Raw genomic sequence first — 17,889 nt, 5'->3', positions numbered from 1 at the left:
GATTTTGTTATTAATTGGTTTATATAATTGGCTGCTCCCATGTTAGGGAGATATTTACAATTGTTAGATCTTCTTGTTGGATAGTACCTTTAAGTAGGATATAGTGTCCTTCCTCATCTCTTATTATAGTCTTTGGTTTAAAATCTCATTTGTCTGATATAAGGATTGCCACCCTAGCTTTCTTTTGGTGTCCATTAGCATGGTAAATGGTTTCCCACCCCCTCACTTTCAATCTGGAGATGTCTTTGGGTCTAAAATGAGTCTCTTGCAGATGGCATATCGATGGGTCTTGTTTTTTTATCCAATCTGATACCCTGTGTCTTTTGACTGGGGCATTTAGCCCATTTACATTCAAGGTAACTATTGAAAGATATGAATTTAGTGCCATTGTATTGCCTGTAAGGTGACTGTTACTGTATATTGTCTGTGTTCCTTTCTGGTCTAGCTGCTTTTAGGCTCTCTCTTTGCTTAGAGGACCCCTTTCAATATTTCTTGTAGGGGTGGTTTCATGTTTGCAAATTCCTTTAGTTTTTGTTTGTCCTGGAAGCTTTTTATCTCTCCTTCTCCTGCTCAGGTTTGCTCTCGGGAGCTTTTGTTCCCTGCAAGCTTTCCAATCCCAATTATTCTAATATTGTTTCATCTTATGGTATCACTCATCTCTCGAATTCTGCCCTCATGATCCAGTAGTTTATCTCTTTTTCTCAGCCTCTTTATTCTCCATCATTTGGTCTTTTATATCACTAATTCTCTCTTCTGCCTCATTTATCCTAGCAGTTAGAGCTTCCATTTTTGATTGCACCTCATTAATAGCCTTTTTGATTTCGACTTGGTTAGATTTTAGTTCTTTTATTTCTCCAGAAAGCGTTTCTCTAGTATCTTCCATGCTTTTTTCAAGCCCAGCTAGTATCTTTATAATAGTCGTTCGGAACTCCCCGACATCTTACTAATGTCCGTATTGATTAGGTCCCTGGCAGTCGGTACTGCTTCTTGTTCTTTTTTTTGAGGTGAGCTTTTCCGTCTTGTCATTTTGTCCAGAGGAGAATGGATGAATGAGAGAACAAAATGCTAACAGGGTAACAATGACCCCAGAAAAATATACACTAAACAAATCAGAAGAGACCCGATACCGGGGGAAATGAAAGGGAAAGAAAGAAAAAAAGAAAAAGAAAAAGAATATGATCAAATATGATCAGGCTGGTGTATAGATCAGTGCCACACCACTAGATTTGTGGTGTATTTTGGTCTGTTATAACAAACTGCCTTCCAAAATTTTTAAAGAAAGAAAAACTGATATATGTACAAAAATAGGGGTAAATACGATGAAGGGATGGAATATGACTGTAAAGATGAAAATTATAAAAGATTTTATAAAAGGAATTGATAAGAAGTTGTTTGAAAAAAGAAAGAAGAGAAATTAAAAAAAAGGGAGAGAATGTGATCAGGCAGGAGACCAGAACAGAACCATACACTAGAGATTTAGGGTATATTTTGGTCTGTTAGAAGAAACTGTATCCCAAAATTTTAAAGAGAGAACAACTTATATATATATACCAAAAATAAGGTTAACTACAATGAAGGGATAGACTATGACTCTAAAAATGAAAAATAAAAAATTTTTTAAAAAAGGGATTGATAAGATGTTGGTTGAAAAAGGGAAAAAGAAAAATTAAAAAAAAAAGAAAAAAAAAGGAAATTAAGAAAATTAGCTTTGAAAGACTAAAGAGTCATGGGGGAAAAAGCTATGAATTCTATGTGCTATATTCCCCTAGCACTGGAGTTCTGCCGTTCTCATTGATTGGTAAACTTGGTCTTGGCTGGCTGTTCTTGCTGATCTTCTGGGGGAGGGGCCTGTTGCCGTGGTTCCCAAATGTCTTTGCCAGAGGCGGAATTGCCCTGTCCTTGCCGGCCCAGGCTAAGTAATCTGCTTGGGTTTGCTCTCCGGAGCTTTTGTTCCCTGCAAGCTTTCCATTGGGCTTTGGAGGACAAGAGTGAAAATGGCGGCCTCCCAATCTCCGCCCCGGAGGAGTCAAGATCTTGGGCCCGCTCCTCAGTGAGCCCCAGAGAAAAGCAGTCAATCACTCCCTTCTCCCCGGTCTCCAGCCGCACTCCGTGCTCACCCGGCCTGTGACCCAGTGTTTCTATCTCTGGCACCCGACCCCGTTTGGAGTCTCCAAACCCAGCAGATCCCTGCGGTGTGCTCTTGTGCTGCTTCTCCCGGGGGTGGAAGGGGAGTCTCCCCGGCTCTGCCGCTTGTTGGGTCCCTGCTGGAGGAGCAGTGGCCCGACTGTCCCTTGGATCACGGTTTATGGCAACCCCGAGCTAAGAGCCCATTCCTTGGCTCTGTCTCTGCAGCCGGCTTCCCTGCTCTGATACCTGGGAGCTCTGCCGCACTCAGGCACCCCTGGTCTTTCTGTGACCCTGAGGGTCCTGAGAGCCCACTGTCCCAGCAAAAGTTCCACCCCGTGCTTAGCCACTGGAGCAACATCCCTCAGCGGAGCCAATTTCTAAAAGTTCCGATTTTGTGCTCTGCGGCTCTATCACTTGCCAGAAGTGGCCAACGAAGGCCCCCTACCCCGCTGTCCATCCTCCGGAATATCGCCTCGGATTCACTTCTCCGCACATCCTACCTTCCAGAAAGTGATCACTTTTCTGTTCAGAGAGTTGCTGCTATTCTTTTCTTCGATCTCCTGTTGAGTTCGTAGGTGTTCAGAATGGTTTGATCCTTATCCAGCTGAATTCCTGGGACCAGACAAAATTTAGATCTCCTGCTCCTCCGCCATCTTGCTCCCAGACCTCTATTTCCCTTAGTTCTAAATCAATGATGCTGCAAAAGTCTTCCACTTTTGCCTATAACATAAGCAAATTATGAATGATATGTTATCATATTTGCGGGTTGGCCCTCATCTGAAGGAAGGGGATTATACAAGATGTGTAGGGTTGTGTTGGGGGTGTGGGAATCTTGGGGGCCATCTTAGAATCGGCCTATCACAGCACACATTTTCCCCTTGTCTTTGGCAGCCCAGGAGATATTTTTACAAATGGAAACTCGGGAGTTGAGATACTCTCAAGGAAGGTGGGGCTTTGTTGAGGACAATCACTGACCACAACACCAGATCGATGGCATTAATAGTCTGTATATGCCAGGTGCTCTCCAATATGTCCACAGCCCTACACTCTACCGAGGAGAGCTGGGGTGGGACCCTGTGCACCCCGACTCTGGGGCCTGCTCTCTTAACTCCTGTGTCCTAAATAGAGTTTAGAATAATACTGACAAACGAATGCATGATAAATGATTTGAAATGATGATCATAATGGCAAATTTTATGCTGGGCTTGATCCCCCCCCACCCCTGCTTCCCTCCCTCCCTCTCTCTGACATTAAATGCTTGGTTACTCAAGGCCATAGTAACAGGATGCTAAGTAAACATCTCCCCCCGCCCCTTCTTTTCAAGACAAGAAAATGCAACAGATCATTAGGGAAGGAGGCTGTTGTGGCGTCTTAGAGGGGACACTGTGAGCGCCTGGCCCAGTCTGTGGTCGCGGTCATGGCCACCTGGCCTGTGCCGCCAAGGGGATGCTCCATGCTGCTCTGACTGGGTGTCGCCCGGGCCCCTTCCTGGGCTCCAGGATGTCCTTGCCTGGGCGGTGTGCAGAATAGCAAGTGGGGCCCTCTGTGGCCCCTGCAGAAATGGGCTCTGAGGCACAGAGGGCGGGAGGTCAGCCATCCGGGGCTCCCCACTGCCTTCCTCCCCTTCCCACACCACCAGCTCACCTCAAACCAGGACTCGGCTTCTGACCTCCCCCAGCCCCTGGGGACCCCACCCAGTGGGCTTTCCCCTGCTTCCCCCCTTTCGGAGAGTGACTGTAGCACTGTGCCTGCTCACCAGGGGTTGCAAAGTCCTGGCTCCTGGGGCCAGGCCAGTACCATCTCATGGCCCCACTGGTCAGAGAATTGTATGCATACACACAGTGTTTGCATGTTAAGCCTATAGATATATATTCTTTGCTTCCGTAAAGAACTAGGAGCTTTCTCTCTGTCTTTTCCATAGAAACATGAAGCTCTGTCTTTTATTTATTTCTTCTAAGTATACACAAGAAATAGGCAGCCCTTTCCCACTAAGAAGCTCGTTCCATGTGGTTTGGATGGAGCTAACCCTCCCCCACCCCCATACACACAGTCAGTGGGAGCACAACTCAGGCCTCACCAGTCCGGTCATCTCATTCTTCTGACGATAGCCGTTGGGTAAGCCATGGTTGCATGAGCTGAGCCAGACCAATCAGAGTGCTCCTTGATTTCTTCCTTCCAGTTTCTGGAAGAGGAGCTCTTCCTTCTGAGGCTAAGCTGGAAGAGTCCAGCTTAGCTGCTGGCAGCGATTCTTATCTCTAGAGAAAGCTTGTATGAGAAATGGAAATGTAGGCAGAGTCCTAGTGATATCAGTTGAGCTCCTGGACACCACTATGCCTGAAGCCTTTACTGTTTCACTTTGTGTGTGTGTATATATATATATATATATATATATATATATATATATATATATTGAGCAGTGCACAGCCTCTACAGCTGTATGTGGCAGCCCTGAGCCAAACAAGACCCCTTAATGATATACACACACACACACACACACACACACACACACACACACACACACACACACACACCCTTTGGCTTAAGCTGGGATCAGCTGGAATTCTGTCACTGGTGACTGAAAAGTTCTTATACAGGCACCAACATTCTGGAAAGTTCTACCATGTGTCAAGCACTGTGCTTTAAATACTTCTTGATTTTAGTCTTTTGTTTAAGGACCTTGCATGGTAGGCATGGTTACTTCAGTCTTACAAGCTGGGAAAGAGAGGCTCAGAACAGGTAAGTAACTTTGTCATGATCATAATGCAGGTAGTAGAGCAGAAATCCTGTGCTTTCTGCCCTGAACTCCTGTGATACTTACCATCTTTGCTATTCATTAGTATTTGGGGTCATACCACCTGATAGCATTATTTCACTTTTCCATGAACTTATAGCTGACTAAACCATCTAAATTATAAGATCCTTGATGGCAGGGATCATGACCTATGCTCTGTTTGCTGACCCCAGTGCTGTTTCCACCACACAGACCCATAGCACCTACCATTTGGCGAGGTACATCATAAATCCTAAATAAACTCTTACTGAACTCATGACATGTCCATGGCCCTTCAAGAAAGACTTGTCATAATCTGAGTCATGGAAGAAGAGACATAGAGTATACAGTTGCACCTTCTGAGATGGACAGGCTCTTTGCAATCACTATAACCAATTCTCCCCAGGAGTTAACCCTCATGAGTTTCCATCATTCATTCATTCATTCTCCATCCATTATTTTTAACACACTTTTTCTAAATATTTATCATATACCAATCATATTACAAGACTCAGGATCGTGGCTCCTGCCCTCAAGGATCTTAACTGTAATTGCCTTTTAATTACCCTGAAGCAAATTTCCCAAAGCATTGGCAAGTTGTTGTTGGAATTGTTGACCACCTCTCTGGATGGTTCATCACTGGAGCTCAAGCATTATCCAGGAGGGGAACAGCAGCCCCCATCCTGGTCTTCATCATCCAACTTAGCCCTACTTCAACCAACGGGGCTGCCACAAGGCACAACTCCAGGGGGCACCATTCATATAGACTAATGACATTCTCAGAAATTGAGCAGTGCACAGCCTCTACAGCTGTATGCGGCAGCCCTGAGCCAAACAAGACCCCTTAATGATACCCCTTCCTGTTCAGTCACATTGGTAGAGCACTTTACAGTTTCACAAGGATTTTTATGTATATTATGTCTTTGAACTGAGAAATTATATTTTGGTTCCCATAATGCAATCTCTCTTCTCTACCCTTTACCCCATGGGCTTCTCTGTTGGCTCCATGAGCTTCCTGTAGCCCCCTCTCAGCTGGTGACAGCCCAGTTGAGCTGGTGACAATTACCAAGCACCAAGTCGCATTCCCAGCTGCAGGCTTTCTCCCACCCCACAGCACTTACCTGGAATTAGCGGCGGTCACAGCTCGGCAGAGGTGACTGTGCTGGTGATTACGAACGTAGTTCTTGTTTGTCTTTTCAGCCCCAAAATTCTGTCAGTGAGGAGAAGCGATAATAACGTGTTATTAAGTTCTTTCTGGGTAATGTAATTCAGGAGTCAGGAGGCAGTTTGGTCATTTATGTCTTTGAAAAGCTTGGAATAATTTTCAGTGTCATTATCCCCCATTTTAAAGAGCCAGGCTCCAATATATAAATCTATATCTGGCCAGTCCTGTGGGTATATATAGATACGCACGCACGCTGAGACGCGCTGTGTGAGCATGTGTCACACACGTGAGCGTGTCCAGGCATGTGCGCACAAGCACAGTTTATGGACAGGTGTGTGCAGAACATCAACACAAGCTTCTACTTATTTATAGACGTATGTGTATGTCTAAAAATTCCTCCTTTTTAGCATGATGTCTTCTACAATCTATGTTTTCAGGAATTAAATTTTATTCTTGGCCTCTCCCCTGACATGTAGAGTCTCCCGTTTTGCTCACCAGTAAAATAATTATAATACCAAAAAGAAGAGGAACCCTGATAATGAACACGCATCCAAGATGTGCAGTGTCCCCCTGAAGGATGTCCAGTTCTTGCCATAGCTCCTTTTTCCAAGTCCCTAGTTCTTAGTAACCTTCTTAGAGCTTCCGATTCCATGAGAAAAATCTAACAGGCCCTCATTATTTGTTGATTTTTCCCTACGACCTTGTAGCAGGAAAGTTGTATCTTGTAGGATGTGTTTCTCTCTCTTGTTAACAGAGTTGGTGCCTTGGTTGTAGACTGTGGGATTTCTAAGCCAGGAGGAACTTGTGAGATTATGTGAGCCGGCTCCCTCTTTGCACAATGAGGAGGGGGACAGTTGGAATATGCAGTAGCTAGGCTGAATTTCCTGAGTGTTACGTGGCAAAGCCAGGACAGGAGCCTGTGTTGGTCCTCCCCCCAGAGCTCATTCTGGTAATGCATCTTAGCCCCCTGGGAAGGACACATTGCCTCACTCCGCGGATGCTCTTCCTGTCTTCCTTGGTGAGCATGGAGATGGGGACTGGAGATAGGATCCTCCACAACCTTGGTACAGTCCTAATCAGCTCCCATCAAAGCAGTTATAGGGCAGTTATAGTAGAAACATAAAGACTACAGCCCAGCTTCTGACCCCAGTTTTGCCAAATGGCCCTGGGCAAGTTCTTAAACCTTTTGTACTCACTTAGTTGTCTGGAAATTAGGAATAATAATGGTATTGAACACATAGGGTTGTTGTAAGTTGATACATTTAGGGTACCTGACATATTTTACACTTTGGCTATTCCTTTTTTTTTTTGAAGATTGATTTATTTGAGAGCATGAGCAAGGGGGAGAGACAGAGGGAGAGGGTGAGAGAAACTCAAGCAGACTCCACACTGAGCGCAGAGCCCGACGTAGGGCTCGATCTCATGACCTTGAGACCACAACCTGAGCTGAAACCAAGAGTTGGACGCTTAACTGAGCCACTCAGATGCCCCCTGTACTTCAGCTATTACTCTTAACCCTCACCTGCCCTACAGCATTTTTGCCCTGTTCTCATTGAACTCTTCTTCTCCAGTTTAGACACTTACCATGGCTTGTGAGTTAGTATTTCCCATCTACAGCTTTATCTCCTCCCTCCAAGGTAATTTCACCCACTCCCATGGCTTCCCAGATCTACATCTCATCCTGTGACATGAATGTCCTACAGGTTATATGTTAACTTTTGTTCATTCATTTATTAATATAGATACTTACGGAGGGTCTGTTATATGCCAAGCACTGTTCTAGGTGCTAGGGATTTTGCACTGAATAAAACAGCCTGAAATCCTGATTGTCATGGAGTTTACACTCCTAGCTGGTAAGGGGGTGTTTGTGCTGGTGGCAGAGGCTCAGATCATCCTAAGTGCTATGATGAAAAAGCAGGAAGTGGGGATAGGACTTTCTGGAGGGAGGGCAGAAGTGACTATTTTGAATAAGCAAGGCCTCTTCCATGAGAAGTGCCTTTGAGCACTGAGGAGCTGAGAGAGTCAGCAGCTTGGCTGTCTAGATCATTCTGGGCAGAGGGAGCAAGTGCAAAATTTCCGAAGCTGGCATGTGCTTGGTGCGTCTGAGGTACAAGGAGGCTTATATAGCTGGAGTAGAGGGTATGGAAGGGAAAGCAGTAGAGATAAGATTGGAGACCTGTTGGCCAGGAGGGCAGATCAAGAAGGGCTTGGGAGGCTTTCGTAAGAACTGGAAGTTACTGAGAGTAATATGGGAATCCAGTGGGGTGTTTTGATTGGCGTGACTTGATGTGACTTATGTTCTAATGGAATCTTTTTAGCAGGTATGCTGTGAGGAGCTGGTAGGGAACAAGAATGAAGGCAGAGAGATCATTTGGAGGCCACTACAATAAGCCAGGACCCACGATGGGGCTACGAACATCATATTCTCGATGGACCTTTAAAGTAGATATGGGGGTGCCTGGGTGGTTCAGTTGGTTAAGCATCTGCCTTTGGCTCAGGTCATGATCTCAGGGTCCAGGGATTGAGCCCCATGTCAGGCTCCCTGCTCAGTGGAGAGTCTACTTGTCTCTCTCCCTCTCCCTCTGCTCTTGCCCCCACTCATGCTCTCTCTGTCTCTCTCTCAAATAAATAAATAAAATCTTAAAAAAAAAATAAAGTAGGTCTGGTAGGTTTGTGAAGATTGGATGAGGGGTGATAGGAATCAAGGAGGACTGCCTGGTTTGTGGCCTGGGTGGCTGGTGAGATGGTGCTGTGCTATTATTAACTGAAACAGAGAGCACTGGGAGGAGAAGGTTCTATTTTTTTTAGAAGGGAGGAGGTGAGTTTGATTTGGACATGGTTAGTTTGAGATGACTTTTAAACATCCAAGTGGGGATTTCGAGTAGGGGAGTGGTTGGAGCTAGAGATATAAATTTGGGACCCTCAGTATAGAAAAATGATTGAGAGCCATGAGCCTGGACAAGATCACAGGTGAATGGGGATCAGTAGAGGGTCCAAGACCTGGGGCCCAAGGCAACCCAATGGTGTAGAGTTGGGGAGATGAGATGGAACATACAAAAGGAACTGTGAGTTAGGAGGAAAATGAACATAGTATGAGCTCTGGAAGCCAAGGGCAGCCAGTGCCTCAAAGAAGAGGCATGGCCATTTTTGCTAAATGTTGCTAGTAGTATAAATAAAAGACTCAAAGGTTGATGATGGGATTTGGTAATGTGGAGGTCTGTGGTGACCTGGTATGATTAGGGGCCTGGGGTCCAAGCCTTGTGGTTGCAGCCATGTGACAGTGAGCTAGTGGCACAATGCACGGAAGAAGCAATCCTCATCGCTTCTAAACATATGAAAAGAAGTTCACTGTCACTGAATGAATGAAATGCAAACTAAAACTACACTAAGATACCTTTCTCACCTAAGAGATTAGTCAAACGACAAGAAGTTCAATAATACACTGTGTTGCTTAGGCTGTGAGGGAAAGAGGCACTCTCCAACGTTGTGGATGAAAATGCAGATTGGTACAAACCGCATGGAAGAGTCTGTCAGCATTCAGTTCAGAGCTTCAGAACCATCTTAGGTATTTTGAGCAGAAAGGGATATAATATAGGGACTCAGACGATGGTAAAAACCAGTAGATGGACGGGAAGAGCAAAAGTTAGGATTCTTGGTCACATTGCCCCAAGCTGTGATTGAGAGGTCTGGAAAACCATTGCCACCACCCAGAGACTAGGGAATCACAGCTGCCTTGTAACCCTGAAGCCAGTGCTAGGCTGACTACTGCAAAGCTCACAGTGGCCAGAGCCTCCGTGTCAGCTGCCGTCAGAACCAGGTTAGGGATGGCTCCTACCCACTTCAGTCTTTAATATCTCACTGTGAGCACATCTCATTGGCAAAAAACAACCCTATTTGTATCCCAGTTGGGAAGGACATCTGGGAAATGTAGTTCCTGCACTTCTAAGCCCTGTGATCTGTATCTTATCTCCCTATGGGAGAGTAGAGGAGGGACTTGAAAGGGGTGCTGAACTATAGTAGATAGTATCTCATACGATCCAGCTCTTTGGCTTCCCAGCATCCGTATGTGCCCTTTTGTCCATAGTTAAATTTCCAACAGCATATATGATATATAACAATATAACAACAACATGCTTCCATCTAAATGAAAGCATAGCTAAAAAAAATAATGCAGGGACGCCTGGGTGGCTCAGCTGGTTAAGCGTCTGCCTTCAGCTCAGGTCAAGATCCCAGAGTCCATGGGCGCCTGAGTGGCTCAGCTGGTTAAGCGACTGCCTTCGGCTCAAGTCAAGATGCCAGAGTCCACGGGTGCCTGGGTGGCTCTGTTGGTTAAGCGACTGCCTTCGGCTCAGGTCATGATCCTGGAGTCGTGGGATCGAGTCCCATGTCGGGCTCCCTGCTCAGCAGGAAGTCTGCTTCTGCCTCTGACCCTCCCCCCACCCATGCTCTCTCTCTGTCTCATTCTCTCTGTCAAATAAATAAATAAAATCTTTAAAAAAAAAGATCCCAGAGTCCTGGGATCAAGCCCTGCATCAGGCTCTCTCTCACTCTGCTCTCTGTCTCAAATAAATAAATAAAATCTTTTAAAAAATAATGCAAACAAGGTGGCCACTCTCTCCCCAAAGAGGAAAGAGCCAGAGACTCATTAGTTGTGGTGTCCATCTCTGGCTGACGTTCTTTTCCCTTCTTGTTCAGTCACAATCTGTTTGATATTCTAAAGACTAAAGTGTAAGATCAGCTGCCACTAACACTCCTTATATAAAATAATAGGGGGAAGAAAGAGGAAGAAAATACCTAAGAAAGCAAGGAAGAATATATATGCATATTTGTATATTTACTATATTTTGGTTATTATAACTTCCTTCCTCTGCCATCTATCCCTTGTTCCTTTTGCCCTCAGCCAGCATCCAGCTATTTGGGGTACTCTTATCTGGTGGAATAACCCAAGCCTTCCTTCCTGAAGAATGTAATCTCCTGGTGGTTCTTCCTGTATGTGGTTACTGTAGTTTTCCATTAATATTTCCTAATGGACATAGAGGTACAAGTAGGCACCCCAAAGAATCCTGTGGTTCCAGGTTCCAGACATATGCCTTTCAGGTCCCTGCTGAGTAGTATCAGTTTTATTTTCCCTCGACAGTCAAGATCAGTCAGAACCGAATCCCACCAACAACTTTAATGAGGTTAGAAGAGGAGCCCGGACTCCAGATGACAATGTAGCCTGCCGAAACCTTGATTTGAGCCTCGTGATCCCCTGAGCAGAGAACCTGGCGATGCCATGCCCGACTTCCCACCTACAGAACTATGAGGTAATAGGTAGGTGTTGCTTTAAGCCTCCAAGTTTATAGTAATTTGTCGCACAGCAATAGAAAACTAATACACATTCAGATATCAGAAAGCTACAGGAACCCAGTGTTTAAAATTAGTATCATTAATAGTGGAACAACTAGACATTACCTGAGGATGTGATAAGAAGTTTAATAGGAAGTTCACAGCATCACTTTAAAGTATTTTGACCAGTGGTGTTAAATCTGAATCAAACCAAGCTTTTAGATTACATGACTGTATCTGTCAAAATGCACAGAACAGTAAAGTAAAAAGGATGATGTTTACTGTATATAAATTATACCTCAATGAGTCTGGCTGGAAACCCCCCAAGCCTTTAGATCTACCTCATTTTGCAGGAAATACTAGGAATAGCGAAATGACAGAGTAAGGAAATAGATGTATTTAGAATGTGGGACATTCAACATGACAGCTGGCCTGATCTCTACAAAGAGTCAATGTCATGAGGGGGTTGTCCTAAATAAGACAAGACTTAAGAGGCGTAACAAATACATTGCATGAAACCTATTGGATCCTGGTGTCAAAGAAATAGCTATAAAATATATCTTTAGGACAATTGTAGAAATTTGTATATGAAGTGACTTTTAGGTGATATTAGGGAATTATTGCTACTTTTGTTAGGGATATTTTTGGTCTTGTTGTTAATTGAAAAAGCATCCCTACTCTTTGGAGATATGTGTTTAGGGGTGAATTGTTACGATCTTTTATATCTACCATGAAATGATTCAATTATGAAGCAAAAAATGGCAAAATTTTAATGATGGCTGCAACTGGGCAGATAGAACCTAGGTGTTCATTGTGTTCTTTGCTTTCCTGCATGTGTGCAATTAGAATGGAAATTACATTAAAACAAACAGCCGATGAAAGCTGCTGCTGACCCATACAGCGGCCCTCTACAGTCGGTAGACCCAAAGTGGATGATGGATGGACTGCAGAATATGGAGCCTAATAGCCAGTGCAAAAACTCATATGTATTGACAGTGGCACCTCAGCACCTGCCATTGGCAGAGGAAGAAGGGCTTCTGCCTCCCCTCCGCCTTCCAGATCACGGGTATGTGATTGGCAGGTCTGAATCCAGAACCTTGCTGGCCAGGGCCATTGTACCATGCAGGTAAGGGAGCTGAACTTTCGGAGCCCTTCACTTGCACGAGCATTGCCCCAGGAGAGCCCTGGCGTGTTCATGTGGTCAGGGGTTCTTGTAACTTCTTTGCAGAAGTAAGATGTTTCAACTGTACATGGTTTAGACTGCTGTCTGTTTCAACTCTGATTTCTCTTGTGTCACACTTTCCCTTGGGTTGGCTGGTATTAGAATGGCCACGGGAATTTGGGGAATCCAGCTAGGGGGAAGTTGAACTGGGGTTGCATTTAGTCGGTGTTTAAGTGGATATGCTTCTGGGGTTTGCCGTCATTTGCTAGCCGTCCTGCTGTAGGAATGGCTTCCGTGAATACCCCTACTGCTTACTGTGCCTGGCTTTGCAATACCAAGATGCAGGGCCAGGGATCACATCACAATGTGAATGTGTCCTATGCCCAGCATCAGAAGTATTTGGTAGCAGAAGAGAAAAAGAGGTTAAAATGAGTGGAGCCAGAAACTAGTTTGTGTAACATGCTCCCACTTGTAAGATGTATAAAATTGTAGGTGAGAATTTGGTACTCGTGGATGCCAGGTAAGATAGGAGCTTTCTTTTACTGGGCACGTGCTCAGTAACTTAGCTTATACATTAATAAACACACCGGATATTTTTCTTATGGGCATTGGGAACCATAGATTTTATCAGAATTCCTATATTGGTGGGGCAAAATCTGTAGTGGTACTACAAATAGTATGTCTCACATGTTTTATGCATTTTAACTGTCTACAATAATAATAAATTTTAATGAGCCATGCTGAAGGAAAATTCAATTATCTTTTTATTTATTTTCCAGAAGGTATTACAAAATATTGTTCTGTGGTAAAGTGATCGAAGATCATGTAGCCAGAAAAAGTAGGGAAAAAACCTATTATAGAGTGGGCAGTTGAGTAGTTATAATATTACTTTTCCCAGATGTGATGTTTGTGTTATTTCAGCTCTTAAGAACTTACATGTATTATATTATGATTTTTTTCCTCACTCTATAGGTATTTGTAATTTTGTATTCTTTTACCGAAAGAAGGCCTCCACAATCAACAGAGGATGGCAGAGCAGAAAGATAGAATCCTGGTCACTCTTGACCCTTGGAAGTCCATGGCAGCTCTGGATGGCCCACCACCAGACTCCTTTTATTTGTGGGAGAAATAAATCTCTATCTTGTTTAAATGACCAATGTTTTGGCTTTTCTGTTATGAGCCACCAAACAGAATCTCACCTGATAAGCCCTTTGACTCAGCAGTTCTACTTCCAGGAATTTATTCTACAGATGGACTGGCCCATATACAAGATGATACATGGTCAAGGTCATTCATTGCAGCAGAAGATTGGAAACAATCTGTATGTCCATCAATGGAGACTGGTTAAATAAATTATTTGCATCCATACAGTGAAATAGTAAAGCATCATATATTAGCAGGAAGCTTGTCATATCGATATGAAATGATCTCTAAGGTGTACCGTTAGAAAAAAGTAAGGGCAGAACAGTGTGAATACTGTGCTATTGTTTGTGTAAAATATAGATATGTATATATATGTATACATATATGCACATAAATGTATATGCATGTGTGTATATATATGTATTTATATATAGGCTGCTGGTTCCTGTGCAGGCAACTGAGTGGCTGAGGATAGGAGTCACAGGGAGATTTTTCACTGTGTTCTTTTTGAATAATTATTGTGAACTTTAATCTATTTTAAAAGAAATAAAATTAAAACTAGAAAACATTCTTATATTTAATACCTGTGTAACAAAACATATTGTTTAAAAAAAAACCTCTTTTCAGATTAAAAAATAAATAAAAATCCCTTAAGTCACCCATAAACAGAGATGCCAGATTCCTGAATTGCTCAGGACAGTCTCAGTTTATGCTTCTTGTTCTGGTGTAATTCTCAACATCACTAGACTTCACTCTCAGGGGTGTCCCAGCTCAAGTGATAAACTCTCTGGGCAACTTACAAAGTATATCACCACACACAGCCAGCCCAGCCCACTATACTGATCGTGGTGAGCACTGAGTAATGTACAAAATTGCCAAATCACTATGTTGAACACCTGAAACTAATACAATATTTGTGTCAACTGTACTGCAAACAATAAGTATATTAAAAAAAGAAAAACGAAGTCCGGCCCAGCCTGTGTTGAAAGTGATGCCGCTTCTTTGGCTGATGACCAGATGAAGTGGTTGGCTTGAGGTTAGGGGCCTTGAGTGAAGAAAATGTGGATTTTTAATCGTGAACGAGTATCAAACAGGCAACGATCACACCAAGAGAGATAATGGGAAGTGGAATACACCGAAGGTACACTCGTTTCACACCCCACCTCGGGCCCGTGCTGGGGTATTGCTCACTGGGAGGAATGGTGGGTGAACCACTGTGTTGTTTATCTGATTTTTTTTCTCTCTTTTTTTGCTGTATAATTGTATGCACAAACATTACATGTACATGTCGTGACTCAGCTCTGTAGAACTTAACCGCCCTGTGTTTGCAATCTGCCTCTATGTTCTAGGCTGTGAGCTCTTTGAGGGCAGAGACCGTGTCTGATTTCTCCCCATGTCCAGCACACAATCATACTCGCTGAATGCTGAATGAATGAATGAGCTCTGCAGAGACCCACACTGACATCTGGTGCTCTCTTCTCCACAGATTCTGGTTGTCCTATCTTGAAGACTATTATCTTCATGAAGGCAGGAACTAGATTTACTTGAATCGACACTGGAACCTCAGTGCAGACCACTGATATATGATGAGTGCTAATCCATGTCAGTATATGCCTAGTAGATAGTAAGTACTCATAAATATCAGTTTGATGAATGAATGAATGAATGAATGATTCCATTTTTGCACCAGTCACCTGAGGACCAATCTTTATACTGATCATTCCCATCACTGGTGCTATGGAATGGATGTCTGTGACCCTCCCAAATTCATATGTTGAAGCCCGAGTCCCCAAGGTGATGATATTTGGAGCTGGCATCTTTGGGAGGTAGTTAGAGTTAGATGAGGTCATGAGGGTGAGGCACTCATGATGGGATTGGTGGCCTGATAAGAGAGAGAGAGAGATGTCTTTCTTTCTCTCCACTTGTACACACCGAGGAAAGGCCATGTGGGGACATGGCAAGAAGGTGGTTGTCTGCAAGTCAGAAAGAGAGTCCTCACTAGGCACCCAACCTCCTGGCACCTTGATCTTGAACTTCCCAAGCCTCTAGAACTCTGAAAAACAAAAGTCCGTTGTTTAAGCCTCTCTGTCTATGGCATTTTGTATGGCAGCTGAGCTGACTGAAGCAGGTGGGCCCCTTGTCCCTGGGAGAGTTCTGGCCCTGGAGCAGACAGTTCTCTCCCACTGCTGGAGGAAGAGTTCATGGAGGAGGCAGGGTTTGGAGACCTTCTTGAATGAAAACGCATCTTACAAGCTGTCACAGCTTCCTATTGTCTCCACAAAGTGCCCTTTTGAGCCTGCAGTTTCCTCAGAGCCTCCTTTCCTAGCTGTTGTGTTCATGATGGATGATATTCCCGTGTCAGGGCGTATACTCCCCTGGGGATACTCCAGTTTTGATATAATCTAAAAAAAACCTGGGAGAAAGTAAAGTGCTGTAATAATTCCCAAATGCCACATTACTAATAATATAGCGGTCCTAATTATTCACTTGGATTGTGCCATATTCAGAGTGGGTTGTGAGTTATGCAGGTACTAGTGAATGAATTGTCAGGCCGTTCTCTCTCTTCCATGCAAGAATACACATCAAATTCAAGTGACTATGATGTGGTTTTAGGGAAGATCCAAGTTTACTTCGGTTTTCCAACATACTTAATCCCAAATTTTAGTATTTTCACTGCTAGTAGTGACAGATTACCTCACAGCTGATTGAGACATCCTAAGGTAGGGGAGCAACTCTTCCTTTGTTTTAGGATTGCCTCCTTCTGCATCCACTTTAAAACTGTGCATGCTCTCAAAGGATGACACATCCCTAACTCCCTAGCCACTTCTCTCTATCACGATGGAGTGGTGTCGGGTGTGTGTGGCTAAGGGGAGGTGAGGGGACATGGGGTAGGGCTACTGGAAAGGGGATGGATGGGGCAGAGAAGGGGGCTGAAGGCTCCCAAGCCTCACATTTTGCTTTGGGCCCCAGGACAAAGCTCAGAGGCAGGCATAGGGTCATGGTGATTCTGGGTCATATGTGATAGTAGTTCCCTCTTCTCCTTACCTGAGTATCAGCCAGTCTGACCATCCTTTGATAATCACTTGGCTCTGGGATGCCATCTTTCCAGAGATGTTGGTGCTTGGCACACACTTGGGCTCCCTTTTGGTGTCTGGGTCCTGGTTGGTCTCTGGGAAAGGGTGAGTGGTTTGGTGGTGGGAGGAAGCTGAGAGCTTGGGGTTGGATGGAAAAGGGCTTGAGTACCAGTTCTATCACTTACTAGTTGTGTGGTCTTGGGCAAGTCACTTGACTTCACTGAGTCTCAGTTTCTTTATAAGTAAATGGGATTGATGATAAAACTTTCTACCTCATACAATTGTTATATTAAATCCAATATAATGCTTAACATAGGTTTTGGCACATCAAAAGCTTTTAATAAAGTGAGTTATTATTTTTTCTGTATGTTTGCTTATTCTTCTGATATATTGAAGACCAAGTATAAAGAGATTTCAGTTGCGACGTTGCCCAGTTGCTACTGATAGTTTGCTGTTCAGCTTGGGGTGAGGTTTATTGCTAGGACTAAACCCAAAATGGGTGGGCAGAGCCCAGTAAGTGTCCATCAGGGGAGGCTTGCCTTTACTGTCTGAGTCACATCTGGATGCACAGAGCACCTGGGGGCACTGAGCTTCTTTGAGGAGGCCTGAACACGCAAGAATTAAGCAAGAGTTCAATCCTGGGAAAGGCTGTTGGAATCCAGAGCACAGGTTCTAGAAAGGTGGAGTCTGGGTGGTCTCCTCAGAGCAGTCCTTTGGTGGGAGAAAGGCAATGTGGGAGAGCCGGGCTACCAGGAGAGGGGTATGAGCATCCCACACGTCACTGATTACTGATATATAGCCTGGAAGCTGTCTCTCCTGGACAATGAGCTGCTTGTGGCTGAGGGCATGCTATGGGAAGCTGTACCTGCAGCCTGGAATGGGCCAGCCTGAGGCTCAGATTTTAACAAGCAATGGACAGTAAGTTCAGCATTTGGAGGCTTGCCACTAATCATAGGACTAGGCCAAGGCACCTCTCTGGGTATTGGTTTTCTCACCTGGGAAACGGGAGGATAGATGTTCCCCGAGATACCTTCCATTGCTGCCTCTCTGTGGCTGGGGAATGGTGAAGGAGGAATAAAAGGTTTGGTTTTGGAGGGTTGCCTTTTCTGCATCTCACGGT

General features: G+C 44.2%; 1 protein-coding gene across 3 annotated transcripts in view; it reads left to right on the top strand.

The window, feature by feature from the left end:
* The window catches only part of ADCK1 (aarF domain containing kinase 1), a 146,929-nt gene extending 132,884 nt beyond the window's left edge, over nt 1–14,045 (top strand). For 2 of the 3 annotated variants that reach the window (XR_015768478.1, XR_015768476.1), the window contains 3 exons: nt 11,200–11,375; nt 12,237–12,456; nt 13,525–14,045. The gene's annotated coding sequence lies outside the window, so the exon portion shown is untranslated. The remainder of the gene's footprint in view (nt 1–11,199; nt 11,376–12,236; nt 12,457–13,524) is intronic. The other variant, XR_015768477.1, reaches the window with a different exon arrangement.
* Nucleotides 14,046–17,889: the final 3,844 nt, after the last annotated feature.

This window comes from Eumetopias jubatus, unplaced genomic scaffold, assembly GCF_037043125.1.
Source record: "Eumetopias jubatus isolate StellerSeaLion01/CBP00866 unplaced genomic scaffold, mEumJub1_p1.0 scaffold_7, whole genome shotgun sequence".
NCBI lineage: Eukaryota > Metazoa > Chordata > Mammalia > Carnivora > Otariidae > Eumetopias > Eumetopias jubatus.
Note: the sequence above shows the minus strand (reverse complement) of the source record. Positions and strands in the feature narration are given on the sequence as shown.